Source organism: Rhinopithecus bieti, unplaced genomic scaffold, assembly GCF_001698545.2.
Source record: "Rhinopithecus bieti isolate Rb0 unplaced genomic scaffold, ASM169854v2 scaffold_20154, whole genome shotgun sequence".
NCBI classification, from domain to species: domain Eukaryota; kingdom Metazoa; phylum Chordata; class Mammalia; order Primates; family Cercopithecidae; genus Rhinopithecus; species Rhinopithecus bieti.
This window is the reverse complement of record NW_016809732.1, coordinates 203,224-208,698: the sequence shown is the minus strand read 5'-3', so window position 1 is coordinate 208,698 and position 5,475 is coordinate 203,224. Positions and strand designations below refer to the sequence as shown.

Genomic DNA, 5,475 nt, shown 5'->3' with positions numbered 1-5,475 from the left:
TCTGTGCAAGCAGGGATAAAAATTAAAGCAGAGTTGTATGAGGTCTGGCTAAGCACTGATGGAGTGCCTCAACTCAGAACAAATCTGCAAAGTGTGGAAGAGGTTTTTTAAATTCTTTTCATTTTATTTCTTGGTTTTATGGCTACAGATAATTAAGGATCATTAGCACTGACCACTAAGGAAAAGGAACAGAGAATTTAGTGACCACACACACACAACAAAGAATAGTTTACAAAGATAATTTAAAAAGACACTGGGCCAGGCACGGTGGCTCATGCCTGTAATCCCAGCACTTTGGGAGGCCGAGACGGGCGGATCACAAGGTCAGGAGATGGAGACCATCCTGGTTAACATGGTGAAACCCCGTCTCTACTAAAAATACAAAAAATTAGCTGGGCGTGGTAGCGGGCGCCTGTAGTCCCAGCTACTCGGGAGGCTGAGGCAGGAGAATGGCGTGAACCCAGGAGGCGGAGCTTGCAGTGAGCCGAGATCGCGCCACTGCACTCCAGCCTGGGTGACAGAGTGAGACTCCGTCTCAAAAAAAAAAATAATAAAATAAAATAAAATAAAAGACACTGAACAAATAACTATAATAGCCAAGATGGTGGGGGCTAGGGAGGATCTGATTTGCAGAGTTACCACCTTACAATATTTAAAATGTCCAGATTTCAACAAAATATATGAGGCATGGAAAGAAACAAGAAAGCACAGTCCAATCAAGGAAAAGAAAATTAACAGAAAATTCATTGAGGAAATCCAGTTATTGGACCTTTACTAGACAGATGCTAAATCAACTGTCTTTAATATACTTAAAAGTCTATGGCGAAATCCCATCTCTACTAAAAATCCAAAAAGTTAGTTGGGCATGGTGGTATGAGCCTGTAGTCCCAGCTATTCCGGAGTCTGAGATGGGAGAATCATCTGAGCTCAGCAAGTTGAGGCTGCAGTGAGCCATAATCATTCCACTGCACTCCAGCCTGAGCGATGGGAGTGAGACCCTGTCTCAAAAACAAAGCAAAGGTCAGGCACGGTGGCTCACACCTGTAATCCCAGCACTTTGGGAGGCCGAGGTGGGCAGATCACTTGAGATCAGGAGTTTGAAACCAGCCTGGCCAACGTGTTGAAACCCTGTCTCCACTAAAAATACAAAAATTAGCCAGGCGTGGTGGTGGGTGCCTCCTAGCTACTTGGGAGGCTAAGGCACCAGAATCACTTGAACTGGGAGGCAGAGGTTGCAGTGAGCTGAGATTGCGCCACTGCACTCTAGCCTGGGTGACAGTGTGAGACTCCTTCTAAAAAAAAAAAAAAAAAAAAGCCAAAAAGTAGAACCCAAATATTCACCAACTGATGAATGGAAAAATAAAATGTGGCCAGGCGTGGTGGCTCACACTCCTGTAATCCCAGCACTTTGGGAGGCTGAGGTGGGTGGATCACCTGAGGTCAGGGGTTTGTGACCAGTCTAATCAACACGGTGAAACCCCGTCTCTACTAAAAATACAAAATTACAAAATTAGCTGGGTGTGGTGCACATGCCTGTAATCCCAGCCTCTTGGGAGACTCAGGCAGAATCTCTTGAATCCGGGAGGCGAAGGTTGCAGTGAATTGAGAGGCCATGTACTGTATGATTCTATTTACATGAAATACTCAAAACAGGCAATTCCTTTATAAAGACAGAAAGTAGACTAGTGGTTGCCTTGGGCTGTGGAAACTGGCAGATATGATGGTTAATTTTGTCACCCTGACTGAGGAACAGAGTGCCCAGATATTTGGTCAAACATTATTCCAGGTGTGTCTGTGAGGGTGTTTTTGGATGAGATTAGCATTTAAATCAGTAGACTGTAAAGCCCACTGCAAATGTGGGTGGACCTCATCCAATCCAATTGCAAATGTGGGTGGGCCTGATTAGAACAAAGAAAACCCTCCCTTGAGTAAGAGACGATTCTTCTGCCTTTGGACTTAAACTGAAACATTGCTTCTTCCTGGGTCTTGAGCCTACTGGCCTTCAGATGGAAGTTACACCAGTGGCTCTCCTAGCTTTCGGGCCTTTGGACTTAGACTAGAACAAAACCATCAGCTCTTCCGGGTCTCCAGCTTGCTGACTGACCCTGCAGATCTTAGGACTTGCAAGAGCCAATTCGAATACGTATATGTCCTATGGTTTCCTTTCTCTGGAGAATTCTGACTAATTCAGGGGAATTGGGAGGTGACGGTTAAGATTTCTTTTTGGGATGATAAAAATATTCTACAATTGACTTCGGTGATGGCTGCATAACTGTGACTATATTAAAAGCCACTGAATTCTATGGCATGTGAGTTCTATCTCAATATAACGTTAGCTATTTTTGTATGGTATATGAATCACATTTCACGATAACATATAGCTACTTTTTTTTTTTTTTAAGAAAAAAACTGTTTTTAAAGGCATTTGATACAGTCATTGTATATACTTTATTAAAGACCTAGAGGCAGAGGCCCTAGAAGGAGCAGGGGTCCCCAGCCACACGGAGATTCCCAGCCCCCTTCTCCTGCTTGGGTTCGCCTACTCAGGCTTACCCCTGCGGGTGGGCCTCTTGGACGCAGCAACCCCCGGAGACAGCACCACGGGTGTAGGACGTTTCCTCCTTTCCAACTGGCCAGGTGATCCTGGGCAAGTCATTGTCCCTCATCCCAAGTATGTCTCCATAAGGTGTGGGAAAGCTCCTGGTTCCACAGAGGACCGAGCATGGGAGCAGGTGGAGGACCCAGTCGGAGGGGAAGGACTATCGCCATAGGGCAGCAAGTAGGACAGGCGGTTCCAGACAAGCACGTGGGGTGGGGCGGGGCAGGGCCAGCATGACGTCACAAGGGCCCCATTGTGACGCACGCACAGCCTCAGCCGGGATTGGCCAGGAGGGCGTGGGCCGGGGATAAAGCGAGAGTTCCAGGGCCCGACCCTGGCCAGAGTCTGGGCAGAGAGAGGCTCTGCTGCTCCTGCGTGGGCCTTCCTTCTAGTTAACCCTGAACCCTGACCCCGCTGAGGAGGCCACGCTCACCTGTCTTGGGTCCCCTAAGTCCCAGACCTTGTCTGCATGTCAGCTCAGGGCTGGAGCTGCACTTCTATGCTAGGTCTGCCAGGCCTAGCCTCTGACTGCATTCCAGGCTTCTTGCCCTTCTAACTTTCCTGCGGCCTCCCTGTCTCGCGCCCAGGTCTGTCTGGGTCTAGGTAACCAGGGTCGGGTGGCGGCCTCGGGAAGCCGATGTGCTGTGGGAAGTGTGGATGCCGCGTGGCAGTGCCTCCATGGGAAGCCGTGCCTCCAGCTCAGGGACAGACGTCCTCAATGAGGCCCACTGTCCAGCTGGACATCTCTAGAGCCTCTGGGACAAATTTAGACTGAAACTCATTGAACCTTTGGAAACATTCATCAAATAAACTGAATTGGGGGCATAGGAACAGAAATAAATGAAGGTCATTCCCTGCAGAGAAGAACCAAAACCACAGAGAACGAAGAACTAGGTTTTAGAATAGGAGCATCTAAAAATAGTTTGTACTGGTGCAGAGAGGCTGCCTTTTTGCTCATGATGACAAGAAGCATCAGAACCTCAAAACAGGGCTTAGAGGAGCCACCTTTCCCCACAAAAAAAGGTGTGGATTGTACCTCTCTTTCCATTAAAGAACCTCAGGATTGGTTAATGGTTCTGTGGGATATGGGGGCCTAGGTCCTGGCCCAGAATTTCTTGAAGTGTTTGGGGGAATCTGTAATCAATACAATTTTATTCTTAGGAACATTTTCAGCAGCGCACGGTGACTCAGGCCTGTAATCCCAGCACTTTAGGAGGTGGAAGTGGGTGGATCGCTTGAGCCCAGCAGTTCAAGACTAGCTTGGGCAACATGGCAAAACCCCATCTCTACAAAAGGAAAAAAAAAAGGAACACTTTTCTTCAGAAAGGGAAGATGTCAATGGACTGAACAATAGATTAAACATGTTTTTTAAAAAATCTCCAGGCCAGCGCAGTGTCTCATGCCTGTAATCCCAGCACTTTGGGAGGCCAAGGTGGGCGGATCACTTGAGGTCAAGAGTTCCAGACCAGCTGGATAACGTAGTGAAACCCCATCTGTACTAAAAATACAAAAATTAGCTGGGCATGGTGGCAGGCGCCTGTATTCTCAGCTACTCAGAAGGCTGAGGCAGGAGAATTGCTTCAACCTGGGAGGCGGAGGTTGCAGTGAGCCAAGATCGTGCCATTGCACTCCAGCCTGGGCAACACAGTGAGACTCCGTCTTGGGGAAAAGAAAGAAAAATCTCTATAAAGATGCAAGAGTCCTTACAATATTATCAAAATGTGAATGGAAGCCTAAAGCAGAAAATCTCCCAAAGGAAGATATTCCACATAAAAAAGAATGGAGCCTCTTTCCCTAAGCGGTCCGAGGTAATCTGTGAAAATGGTTGGCTAGTCACTTGACCCCCGAGAACCCCACAAAATCATGCAAATCAAGAGGTTCCAATCTTCATGTTCACTTTAAGGTATGCAATTCATAGTTGTGATCCAAGAGTTCCTCGTGTTCCACTCAAAAAAGAACACTTGTGAATCTGCCCAGGCCATCAAGGGTATGCATATTTGAAAAGCCACGAAGTGTCCGAAAGATGTCGCTTTACAGAAACAGTGTGTACCAGTCTGACGTTACAATAATGAAGTTGGGAAGCAGTGGGGATGGACACAAGGTCGGTGACCCAAAAAGAGTGCTAAATTTTTGCTGCACATGCTTAAAAATGCAGTGAGTAATGCTGAACTTAAGGGTTTAGATGAGGATTATCTGGTCATTGAGCATATCCAAGTGAACAGAGCATTGAAGATGCGCCGCTGGACCTACAGAGCCTATGGTCGGATTAACCCATACATGAGCTCTCTCTGCCACACTGACATGATCCTTACTGAAAAGTAACAGATTGTTCCTAAACCAGAAGAAAAGGTTGCCCAGAAGAAAGAGATATCCCAGAAGAAACTGAAGAAACAAAAACTTATGGCACGGGAGTGAATTCAGCATTAAAATAAATGCAATTAAAAGGAAAACAATGGAGGAAAATTAATGAAGGCCATTAAAGGAGGTAAAGTTGTGCAATGAGAATTAAAAAATAGATTTGTTACAAAGATTAAATGAAATAATGCATGTAAAATATAGTGCAAGGAAAATAATAGGTCCCTGAGGAAAAAATATTAGATAAAATAACAAAGATCTGCATTTCCAGACCACTCAGAATTGGTTTGTGAATCATTCTGTGGTGATTCACACCAGATTCACATCAATTCTGTGGCCAATTTACACATCCATCAAGCATCGCAAGAAGTTCACACAATCTGGATTCTGAGCATGCAATCAGAGTGATTAGATTGGACTCCACATGGCCTAATCAGAGAAAGAGTAGTGACCTTGTGGCGCAATGGTCACGCGTCTGACTCCAGATCAGAAGCTTGCGTGTTCAAGTCACGTCGGGGTCA

At 46.2% G+C, this 5,475-nt stretch overlaps 1 non-coding gene across 1 annotated transcript; it reads left to right on the top strand.

Moving 5' to 3' along the window:
• The first annotated feature begins 5,403 nt into the window (after positions 1–5,403).
• TRNAW-CCA (transfer RNA tryptophan (anticodon CCA)) lies at positions 5,404–5,475 on the top strand. Its single transcript has one exon. It is a non-coding gene; the product is annotated as a tRNA-Trp (tRNA).